The 12831-nt window shown below is 38.5% G+C and overlaps 1 long non-coding RNA gene across 2 annotated transcripts in view; it reads right to left on the reverse strand.

The window, feature by feature from the left end:
• LOC125164223 (uncharacterized) overlaps window positions 1-12831 on the reverse strand; it is a 135502-nt gene that overhangs the window by 87367 nt on the left and 35304 nt on the right. The window lies entirely within an intron of this gene.

Below are 12831 nucleotides of genomic sequence, written 5' to 3' on the forward strand. Positions count from 1 at the left end.
TCAGGGAAAGAACAGATAGGTACAAGCTTTCCTACCCCACCCCACCCCCATAAGTTCAAGATTTCACACAAAGCTTTGGTTTCTAGAAGTAAACATGGAGTTCATTAGTTCATCTCCTATTTAACAATCTTGTGGCCACTTTGACATATGTTTCTTGCACCTGCATAAAAGTTCCTGAGTGACTTGGATTATACATTCATCTTCCCTTCCTTGGCCTCCAGACCCTATTTCTACATGGAAGCCTCCCCTCATTGCTTCTGCTTCTCTCTACCCTAAGATTAGAGATTAAAGTAGAGTTGATCCATCCAAATACAAGTGTATTAGTATGAATCACATAAAGGAATGGTCTTGACACAGGATACTAGGAACGAGAAATGGAGTGTTTACAGCTTTTTCATGGTTTAAAGGTGTATGGGGGGCGGCTTTTTGGGGGAGGAGGCTAGGGTAGGAGTCAAGTTTTTAGGATAGAAGATCTTGCCCAAAATAGGAAATAGGGGAAGGAAACGCAAAAGAAAGGATGGTTCAAGACCACCACATTTTAAGACAGGTCACCAAGCTGTGTTCCAGATTCTCTTCCTGTGAAATAAAATTTTTGAGATGTGAGGAAAACATCTGTAGTCTATCCCAATATTCAGTTATAGTTTGGATAGGCTAGAATTCAAAATTAGAAAAATAAGCAATAATCTTGTTCATATTTGGAAGGCAATGCTCTTTGATCATCTAACTTCCAGGATGCTGTTGAGAAATGTAAACCCATTATGGCTGTGATATGGATGTCACCTGTCCTTGCCATCTCACCCTATCCCCCCAAATCACAGCAATTTAGAAAATTCTTTCTTTTTCCCCACATACATGAAATTTCACTTTGTGCCTGAGTGTTGTCCCATTTTCACCCACTCTACTAAGCACTTGGTGAGCCTGTTCAACGTAGAAAATAATCAGCTTTCAATTTGGGGGATTTTCTTGTGACTTACCTGCCTTATGATTGATTTCCTGTCTTCTGTTTTCCATTTTCACATTCTGAACTTCTGTTTCTCAAATGTCATAACTCCTGGACTACTCCTCTAATTTCCTTATCTTTTCTTTGTATTTTTAATGTTTTCTGGGGTGTTCTTTTATCATCCAACTCTTTTATTAAGTATTTCATTTCTTCCATACTATTTTTAATTTCTAAGAGCTGTTTCTGGTTCTGTTTAATTTTCACGGCATCGTTTTTGTTCCAGAAAAACATATATTCTCTTACATCTCTGAAAATATTAATGATAGGTACAGTTCTATTTTTATTTTTGAGGTTTTATCCCTCCCACATATATATAAAATAATTTCATCCATTTATTTTGCTCTTTCTTTCATATTAGAGATTTCTTTTCTCAAATGTCTCCTTGATTAAATGTTCATTTTTAAAGGTCTATGACTAAAGTCCTGGTGAGCTTGTCAACTGTGAACTTCCCTGTAGCGTGACCTAGGTGGGCCATATATTGGGGAAGGTGCAATGTCATTTTCTTTACATCTTTCTACGGACTGGTCAGATCCCCCAGAGAAGACTCTTCCAAAATCTTGTATAGAAAGCAAAGGCCTGGCTTCCAGTGTTCTAAAAAGTGAATAAGGTGGATCTCTCAATATTTAAAAGGCACACATTCAATTAATCTTCCTATTTCTTTACAGTATCTGTGTCCTCAACTGTATCTACTTTTCCTCAGTCAAATTCTGTTTTAGCTTCTCTGGAGAATAATTCTGCTGGGTGTGAGGGATAATTACTCATGGGTTAGTACAGAGAAGGTGATTTGAGAATTTCACTGCTTTTTAAAACACTTTCAATCAATTCACCATCTTTCAGCTAGCTCTTTTTATCCCATCTTCCAGAGATACCTATTATGGAGCCTTTTGAAGATTCTGCAGTATACATTAAGTTGGTCTGACCCCTCACCCTATCTTAGGTTTGGCTTTCTCAGTTCTACCAAGTAATTTACCATTCATCCATCTACTTTACCGATTTAAAAATTTTATTGATACTGTCTCGTCTTCTCTTTTCCCCATCGCTGTGGATTTTTGCCTTCTTAAAAGCTTTAGTGAGATTTTAAAAGGAAATAAAAGTAGACACATGTATTAGGACTACTTTCTTTACTAGGAAATGTGACTTTAAAAAAAATGAAGATGCACAGAGTCTATTACTCAGTAATTTCACTTCTGGGTAAACTCTTGACATGTGTACCAGGAGAGATGTACAGAAATATTCATAGCAGTATTAACATATCAATAAAAAGTAACTCATGGATGAATCTTAAAAACATAATGGCTTGTTGTTTAAAAGTTACAGAAACATATATACAGTATAAATTTGTTCAGTTGAAAAACATTAAAAAATCCTAAAAATGTATTGTCAGTTACTAGTATCTTTAATATAATAAAACCATTTAAAAAAGCAAAGCAATGATAAACATAAAAAAATCAAAGCAGTAGTTACCTTTGGTTGGAGAGAAACAGAATTAAAGTTGGGAATGAAAATGAGCTTCAACAGTATTGACAATTGTTAGAGTCCCCACAAGCAAACCCTGATGTGAGAACTTAAGTGTAAGTAGCTTATCTTGGAAGGTTATCCCAGCAAATACTGGTAAGAGAGTAGAGAAGTAAGATGGGAAGGGAAGGAAAGGCAAAGAAAGGAAGTGAACACAGGGTAAGTTATAAGCAGATTCTAACTGTGGACAACTGAGGCTCAGTATCACTGGGGACCTCTTGAAGACTGTATAGAATACAAGTCAAAGTCATCCTACCTGTGGGACAAAGAAGTTTAGATATCTAGCTCCCAGCTCCCACCCATTATTAGTTGAGGTATGCTCCTGATGGTCTTAACTCCCCCTATGTCCAGCATGCCCTGCTTCTGGGGCTGAGCATCTTTCTTGACCAGAGGAAAGCCTGCAGGCAAAGCATCTCAGGTGCTTAAAACAGAGAGCCATCAGTGCTTTTTGAGAATAGTGAGCACTGAGGGGGTAAGCCTGCCACAGTACTATTCTAGTTTTTCAACTAGGAGTGGCTAAAATGGGATTTATTTGGTTATTCTTCATACTATATATATGAAATGTATTCTTTCACATCAATGCTAATGTTAATTAAGAATATTAAGTAAACTTTTACATATGTCTTGAATTCCCATTTTCTTCTTTGGGCAATGTTTGTTAGAAATGTGAACTTCAAAATATGTTTCATTTTCACTGACCTTCTGCTCATTTGCAGTAATGGGGTCACAGATTCCCTGGTGTCATTGGGCCCTAATTCATTCTCTGAACAAGCTGGTCTTTCACTGAAGGAGGGCCATTGTAATTCAGTGTAAATATGGTCATTTATAAAGCAGCAGGAACTGATTTGCAAGAACTCTTCAGACAGTATATTTTAGGAGAGCAACATGGTGTGAAATTCAATTCAATTCATGTCTCTGTTTTTGTATTATATGGATAATTTTTACATAGTAAGATTTTGGCTTTAGGGGTTTTAGAACTCGTATACCATGGGCTAAAACAAGTTTTTGGATTATAATTAACTCAAATCCCAATTATGCTATTCCAAGCAAGAATGGTTCTTTATAATCCTCTTTTCTGGGACCAGAATATTACAGTTTAGTTTCTTGAGCCAGATGCATTTTAGGCTGTGCTTATGGAGCAGGGCCATTTAACTGACCAAGACAATAATAGCTAACAACTGGATGTTTTATAGAATAATACATTGCTGTTGGACTCAAGGGGGAAACTTACTAATTTGTATTGGGTTACACAAATAGGCCAAAGGTGCTTAACTGATTTTAGAGAATTATCTCTGACAACTCAAAATCATTGGAGCCAACATCTCTCTATGAAGTCAGTTACAGAGACAACAAAGTATTTATTGACTAAATTACCCTTCTAATACATCAGCTTAAAAAAAACTCTGAAAAGAGGTTTAAAAAAATCTCAGTGCCTACCATGACAGGCATAACTGTATTCTGTGGCACAAAGTTTGACTTAATCCGCTAAGTGAAAACAATTTCCTCTAAGGCAGCTGAAGGGTAATAAAAACACTCTTTACAAAGGAAGTGACAATTATTAGCTTGAAGGTCCTTAGTTTTTCTCTGAACAAGACAGTCTCATCAGTCTACCTCTGAAAGCAAGTCTCTATTTACACCGACAAGAAACTGATCAGAAATTATGGAATGAGCTGTTTCAGAACAGCTCATAAAAAATGGACTCTATAGAGGTGGGGATGTAAGCAGAAGAGAGCAGTTGGTAACATGACATGTTTTAGGGGACATTTCTAACAGGAAAGTAAAATACACTGTGACTCCCTTTAATTTTACACATCAATCTAGCCTCAAGGCCTACTTGGTGAGGCAGACAAATTTAGTATTCCTTTTGTAACTGTAAATGCATCTCTTAAAATGAATTAGTTATTAGCTTTTGAAAAATTATTTAAAAAAATTTTTTTAACGTTTATTCATCTTTGAGAGACAGAGAGAGACAGAGCATGAGCGGGGAAGGGTCAGAGAGAGGGAGACACAGAATCTGAAGCAGGCTCCAGGCTCTGAGCTGTCAGCACAGAGGCCGACGCGGGGCTTGAACTCAGGAACTGTGAGATCATGACCTGAGCCGAAGTCGGACGCTCAACCGACTGAGCCACCCAGGCGCCCCTGTCTTTTTTTTTTTTAAGTTTTATTTATTGAAGTGATCTCTACACCCAACATGGGACTCAAACTCATGACCCTGAGATCAAGAGTCATATGCTCTTCTGACTGAACCAGCCAACCTCCCTGAAGATTGTCTTTATTCTCCTTCATATCCAACCCCAGTAAATAAGTGGATGGATTGATGGGTGGATGGGTAGGTAGATGGACAGATGGATAACTAATTTAAGTTGGAAGGTTTGACCATATGACAGTACACAAAATACATTTCAAAGGGAGTTGTTAGACCCCAGAGCCTAAATTTAAACATAGGTATGAAAGATGATGGCAATGGAGAGAATTTTTTGAGGATTATTTCATTGGAAAGAGAGATGTATTGTGGGTGAACAATGATACAAGTTGTTTGCGGTGCACCTCATGACGATCACAGAATTCAGTAAGGATCTCCTGCACTAACCCTGTCTTCATCGAAAACTTTGAGATCTTGCCCATCATATTTTTTGCATTAGTATTTATTTTTTAAGTGTTTCACTAAAATATTGTTTATCTTGATTGCTGAGCTTTTTGGCATCCCCTTTACTTTTGCTCTTAAGGTGAGTGCCTTACTGGCTTCACCCTAGTCCCAGTCCTGATTGAGGGGGACCAGGTGATGATGTCTGACCATCACCTGTGCCTCTAAAGCAGCCTATTACAGCAGGATAGAGGTCGATCGCCAAGGAAGGTACTACTCCCTCCTCTCATAGTGGGTCAAAAGTGTGGGAATTCTAGGAACTAGATGAAAACTAATGGTAGGAATAGTAGCCTGGGGTCATTTAAAAAGGTATCCTGTCCAAGAGGATAGTCTGAGAGAATTGAGGGCGACCTCAGAGCTGGCAGGGCAGAAGCCGAGGGGCACTAAGAGTGACCCAACTGAAGGTAAGGCACTGCTACATCTGGAGAGTGAGACTGAGGTCTGCCTCTCTACCCTCCACTCTACTCTCTATCCCTAGAGGCGACAAAGCAAGAAGATTTAAGGCATACTCTCCCCAGAAGACTGCCGGCCTGCCTGCAGCCAAGCCCTAGAACGAAGGTAGGGTGTAGAAGAGAAGCCTTAACTTTGAACGAAGAGTAAAGTATTCTTAATATGTTAGACAAAACATTCCTAAAAACTGAATTAAAACTATAATTTTGATATTAAAGTGGCCTTAGGACTCAAGGCCCTGTTGTAAAACTCCAGGAGCATTATTCCCATTAGAATCTATTGGAGCTAAACTCCAGGAGACTCATTTACAAAAATTACAGTGCAAATGGTGCCCCCTGGAGTTGTGTGAATTGGAGACTGTGATAGAACATCTTATTACTTGAATAGGCAGGAAAAACAAGGGACTGACTGGGTTTTTAAGCAAGCACAGGAAAAAACTTCTCCCAGTGAAAGATAAAGACAAAAATAAATTTGCATTTTAGTTAAACTCCGTAAATTGTGCTCATTCAACTTATGGTTACAGAAGGATGAATAGAGGAATGAATGGATGAATAAACAAGCAGATTGTAAAAGGCCAATTTAAGTTATTGAAGAGCGTAATTCTATTTAAATTAATCTGTTTCTTTAACAGGGAGATGATTTAAGAAGCAAATTCCTATTGAAAAGGGTATAAACATTCATTGGGGGCAAATTTCAATGTCTGACTGCCTGATGTTATTTAGGGACTTTATCTGTATTTCAAAGGTTGGCCTTCCAGATAGATTAGCTCACTGAAAAGAGAAGCCTGTACCCTGATGCCCTTGTGAGATACTATACACATCTGGTACAGCTGGCATCTGCTGTTTGCTCATCAGTCTCTGACAGCCACCTGGGGCGTTCCCACATCACTGTGGTTCTCTTTTTTCCAGGCTCACTTTCCTTATTTTCAGTTCTCATTTCTCAGCAAGGTTACAACAATATTTAATTAGCCTTTTCTCCCAGATGAGTCCCTCAAATCCCTCCCACATTTGGTGCCAGATGAAACCTTCTAAAGTACAAACCTTGATCAAATGAAGATACGTGCATGGGTATCTACACACACAGCAATTTATATGAGTATACACATATCCATGCTTATGTGTACATACACATACATATGTATACTAGAAATGATAAAAATATATACATACACATATGTATGTGTACAAACGTACATATAAACTTAAAACTAGATGAATAATACATAAATATTACATTAACTATGTACAGTTGGTAGAATTATAAGTCCTTGATCAATATTTTTTCTTTATGCCTTTTTGTATTTTCTAAGTTATCAGCATTCACTGCTCATTAACCTATAATTTAAAATTTTTTTCTTAGGGATGTAGAGAAATTTTTAAAAATTTTAAAAATATTTATTTATTTTTGAGAGAGAGAGCCTGAGCAGGGAAGGGGCAGAGAGGGAGAGATGGGGGTGGGGGACAGACGATCTGAAGTGGGCTCTGTGCCAACAGCAGCGAGCCTGATGCAGGGCTTGAACTCATGAACCGTGAAATCATGACCTGAGCCGAAGTTGGACACTCAACCAACTGAGCCACCCAGCCACCCCTGATGTAAAGGAACATTTAATGAAATTGAAAAATGTTGACAGGGTTGTTAATTTTTAAAGATTTGTATAAGCCCACGTATTTGTGTAAAATGTATATTTCATATGAATGAATGGTGTGTGTGTGCTAGTACTGACTACCGTGGGAGACGACACCTTGAGTAATTTTTATTTTTCTTTGTTCTTAGCTATATTTTCAAAAATTTCTATAGTGATATATACAGTCATGACAGTTTCCCCAGTAAGTGTGAGTCTCTGTGGCAAGGATGCAAAGCTATGCTAGAAGGTATAGCAAAGCCAACTGATGCTTTTCCTAAAACTGGTAACATTTTCTTGATTTCTAGAGGATTACTTCTGCCACGCCTAAAAAGTAGTGCTTTGGCAACACTATTCTTTCACTCTGAGATAAGTTTGCTTCATTTCATCAAGGAGCCAAAGTCCCTGTAGTATTCTGCCAACCAGAGAGCTTTGAAGCCTATTATCTACAATTAATTTTCCTCTGAAAAGCCTGCAAATGGAGGCTCCTTAATTAGGCTGAAAAACAGGGAGGGAGTCAAAATATTACACTGGGTAAACCCATGACCCTAGTACCAAAATAGAAGGCAGTAGGGTACGGTTCACTATTAAACAACCTGCTAGCTGGTCAAACACTCACATGCTGAACCCAGGCTAGGAAACAAATGACACTTCTAAATGGGCAACAAAGTCTTTAATTAGGATACATATGCTTATTTTGTACATATTTTGTACCCATTTTGTATTGTCTCTGCCCTCAAATCTGAAAATCTCTTAGAAGAAACAAGTTAATATATACTACAATCAGTACAGTACGTGTAAAGAAAAAGGGTTATTATGATGGCAATACCGAGCACAGGCAAAGAGCCCAGCAGGAAGGAGGAAGGCAAGGCAGCTCGTTAAACAGGTGACACTGAGCTGATTCTTCAATGCTAAGTGGGTGTTAGGCAGAAAGAGTATGGGGTAAGACGTGGGATTTGCATGCAGAGTTAGGAAGATGTACAAAATACAGAGATGTGAGACATCATAGCACTTTGGATGGGGGAAGAGTAAAGCTGGGTGAACAGAAGTAAGGAATATAGAATTTTATGCTGATGGCAAAACAGAATCACTGAATGGTAATAGGCAAAGACAGGACATGGCCAAATGTGCATTCTATGAAGATAATTCTCTGGACAAAATAAATTCTGAGAGACTGAAGGAGGGGAACACCATTTAGATTATTGTAGTAATCTAGGTGAGAAATAGTGGCTATTGGAAAATACAAAGAGGGGATACATTTAAGTGATAATAGGGAGTAAAAGTTAATTTGTTGATAAAATGTAAAGCCAAGAATAGAGGAGAGGGAAGACTTTAGAATTATCCCTAGGATGGCAGGACCAAGCACTCACGTAGGAAATATAAGAGGAAAAAACAAGGGTGATTGGAAAGTTAAGCTCTTTTCTGGTTGTGTGGAGTCTGAGGTGCTGATAAAGCATGCAGGTAGAGAAACCTTGTCAGGAATAGGTACCCAGTAGGAGAGAGATCTGGGTTGTAGCTCTAAATTTTGGAGTCACATAGATAGAAACTCAAGACATGGAAATGAAAAGAGATCTTAAGATGCAACATTTTTTTTAATTTTTATTTTTTTATATTTATTTATTTTTGAGAGACAGAGATGAGCAGAAACTGGGGAGGGACAGAGAGAGAATGAGACACAGAACCTGAAGCAGGTTTCAGGCTCTGACCTGTCAGCACAGAGCCTGACGCAGGGCTAAAACTCACAGACCATGAGATCATGACCTGAGCTGAATTCAGACGCTTAACCGACTGAGCCACCCGGGTGCCCTAAGATGCAACTATTAATATAAGGTGACAAATGAGGGAGAATTGCCCGTGGAAGAGCCTAAAAAGGAGCATTCAGATTAGTAAGATGAATATCAAGAGAGAATAAAGTCAGGAAAAGAAAAGGAGAAATTCCAAAGGCGGAAGAGTCAATGGTCTGGAATGCTGCAGTGACATAAAGGCCAAGATGTGTGCATAGTGTTTGGCAACAAAAAAGTCATCTATAACCTCAGTCAGTAGTTTCAGTGGAGTGGCGAATATGAAAGCTGGTATTGCAGTAGATTGAGGCAGTAACAGAAGAAAATAATGTAGAGACAAGTATAGGTCATTTTCTCAAGAAGCCTGGCTATAAAGGGAAGGAGAAAGACTGATTAGTTTCTAGAAACATCAAAAGAATCTAGAGAGAGTTTTTTCACATCTTAAGATGGGAAAGACTTGACTGCCTTGATGTGGAGAAAAGATTCTAGCTCAGTAAAATAAATAAAAGAGAAATAGAGAGGTGCTGGGGGGGGGGGCTGATCTTTGCATGCGCCTTACTATTATATTTTCAAGTCTTGCTTCCTCTTGACTGAAACTGTATGTATTCATTCTTCTACTTCTCTACTTTTGCATAGTGCTTAGGTCACAGTAGAAATTCTAGTATCTGTTAAGTGAATAAGTTGGTAAAAGAACTTAGAGGAGTAAAGAAAGTAATAACAGGTAATATTGAAAATAAAAAGGCATAAATTGAGGGAATTATAATTTGATGGTTAATTTCCTCTGTGGAGTAATATATAGGTCATCTGCTGAAGGCAATGGAAGAAAAACTATAGGAAAATGATTAAACTTAACACCAAAAAAACCCCCCAAAAATAATCTGATTAAAATGGGCAGAGGACCTGAACAGACATTTTTCCAAAAGAAGACATACAGATGGTCACCAGACACATGAAAACATGTTCAACAACACTCATCATCAGGGAAATGCAAATCAAAACCACAGTGAGATGCAACCTCACCCATGTCAGAATGGCTAGTATCAAAAAGACAAGGAATAATAAGTGTTGGTGAGGATATGGAGAAAAAAAAAAAAAAGAACACTTGCACACTGTTGGGGGAATGTAAATTGGTGCGGTCCCTGTGGAAAACAGTATGGAGGATCCTCAAAAAATTAAAAATAGAAATACTGTATGATACAGTTAATTCCACTACTGGGTATTTACCCAAAGAAAACAAAAACACTACTTTGGAAAGATCTATGCACCCCTATGTTTACTGCATCATTACATACAGTAGCCAAGATATGGAAGCAGCCCAAGTGTCCACTGAGTGATGAATGGATAAAGAAGATGTGGTGGTGAGGATGGTGGTGATGGTGGGGGGGGCGGGCATGGCGGTGTGTTTATATATACAATGGAATACTACTCAGCCATAAAAAAGAATGAGATCTTGCAATTAGAGGACATGGAAAAACCTAGGTGGTATTATGCTAAGTGAAATAAGACAGAGAAAGACTAATACCATATGATTTCACCTCTATGTGGAATCTAAAAAAATAAAACGAAACCGAAAAATAAATAAATAAATGAACAAAGCAGAAACAGACCCATGAACACAAAAACCAAATAGGTGGTTTCCAGAAGGAAGAGGTTAGAAGGATGGGAAAAATGGGTGAAAGGGAGGTAGAAGCTTCCAGTTAGAGAATGAATAAATCACATGACTAAAAGGTATAGCATAGGGAATACAGTCAGTGGTATTGTAATAGTGTTGTATGGTGACGGATGGTAGTTATGCTTGTGGTGATCACAGCATAACATATAGAGTTGCTGAATCACTAGGTTGTACACCTAAAACTAATGTAACTTTGCATTTCAACTATACGTCAATAAAATAATTTTAAGAAAGGATAAAACTCCACTTTTAATAGAAAAAAAAAGAATGATTAAAGATAAGTTACCATCATGAAATGAGAAGGGAATTGATTGGGATACAGAGAAGTCTTGCCAGGCAGTGTGGAAGATTCAGCTCAGACTAGAAACCATGTGTGTAATAGCACCTGGCCTAGTGCAGGGAAAATGTGCAAGAGCGTTTTTCTTTTAACTGGTAACAGGATATTGATTAGATAGAGAATGTAAATAAACCAGATAGGGACTCCAATGTGGAGAAAATAAAGAAAACTGATGTTCTCTCCAAGCCATTTTCTCCCAAGAGATGGGAGAAAATGAAGGAACCGAGAAGACAGAGTTGTGGTCAGAGAGTCGCATGTTAAATTTTACAGAAGGAACAACTCTAGTGAGGACAAACCACAGGTCATAGCCCTGGATGTAGAGATAAAGTGCAATCAAAGTAAAGGTTACTAGAGATGACGAAGTTAAGGAACTGTGAGGCCAGAGTGACAAATGGCTTATCTGTGTGGACTTTGAGGTCACTCAGGATGATGGCAGGACACAGGAGATGATGATGAGCCAGGTGCCAAGATCTCCAGTGGTAGATGGTAGACAGCAATGTTACATGGGAGATGGTAGATAACGATAGATGGGGTAAACCACAGATAACTATGGTGAAGTAGGCTGGAAGGTGATAGCCAAAAGGAAATGGTCTCTAAAGAAAAGACTTAAAAAAAAAAGGCAGAAACATGGTTTAGATGGGGAAGTAGAGAGCTGAGATTAATGCAAACCCATCTTCCAATGTCTGTGGTATGAGGGGCATAATAGATGAATGATCTTCCATTCAAAGTGCTTGAGGGAGACTCATTATTTGGGGGACAGAACTAGATTACAAATAAGTCAGAAAATGTGGGGTGCCTGGGTGGCTGAGTCGGGTAAATGTCCAACTCTTGATTTCAGCTCAGGTCATGTCTCACAGTTTGTGAGTTCGAGTCCTGCATCAGGCTCCTTGCTGACAGTGCGGAGACTGCTTGGGATTCTCTCTCTCTCTCTCTCTCTCTCTCTCTCTCTCTCTCTCTGTCTCTCTCTGCCTGTCCCCTGCTCCCTCTCTCAAAATAAATAAACTTAAAAAAAAAAAGAAGGCAGACAATGAAGGAGTTGCAAATCCTTCATGCAAGACCATTCAACTGACACATGTAGATCCCATAAAATGGCTGTCCTGGTATTAAGGACAATCAGCAAGCCACACTCACCATTATATGGTAAATGTCCTGCTATGCACTGCTATAATTCTACAGTCTTTGGAAGAAAACCAACCAGCCGTGTCAAGTGCAAAATCTAAGACATAATTTAACAAGTCTTAATTATTTCTAAAATTTAGAAGATTATGGTTAAAACATAATGAAGTAGTCTCTGTAGGCAAACATTAGAATTCTTTCTCATTCCCCATTCACTGGTAGGGACTGGACATAAGTCTTTCCTTTTTTAATTAATTAATTTATTTTTCGGAGAGAGTGAGCACGTGCACAGGAAGGGCTGAGAGAGAGGGGGAGAGAGAATCCCAAGCAGGCTCCACGCTGTCAGTGCAGAGCCCAACATGGAGCTCAATCCCACGAATAGTGAGATCGTGACCTAAGCCAAAATCAGAAATCAGATGCTTAACTGACTGAGCCACCCAGGTGCCCCAGGATTGGACAGTAATCTTAAAACTTCTTGTTGCTCCTTCCACTGGTCCCTCAAATCCTTCTCTTATATGGGCCTGATAGAGATGACTATTTTTCTCTGACATGTGAAAGTTAAACAAGTTGGGATTGAAATCCTCAGGTGATTAGAAAAGGCCTGAAAATGCTGTTTTCCATAAATGATACATATTTTTTAAATACTCTAGAAAAACATTCCCTCCTACTATACAATGGGGTAAAAGGATTTCTCT

Source organism: Prionailurus viverrinus, chromosome B1 (genome assembly GCF_022837055.1).
Source record: "Prionailurus viverrinus isolate Anna chromosome B1, UM_Priviv_1.0, whole genome shotgun sequence".
Taxonomy (NCBI): Eukaryota; Metazoa; Chordata; class Mammalia; order Carnivora; family Felidae; genus Prionailurus; species Prionailurus viverrinus.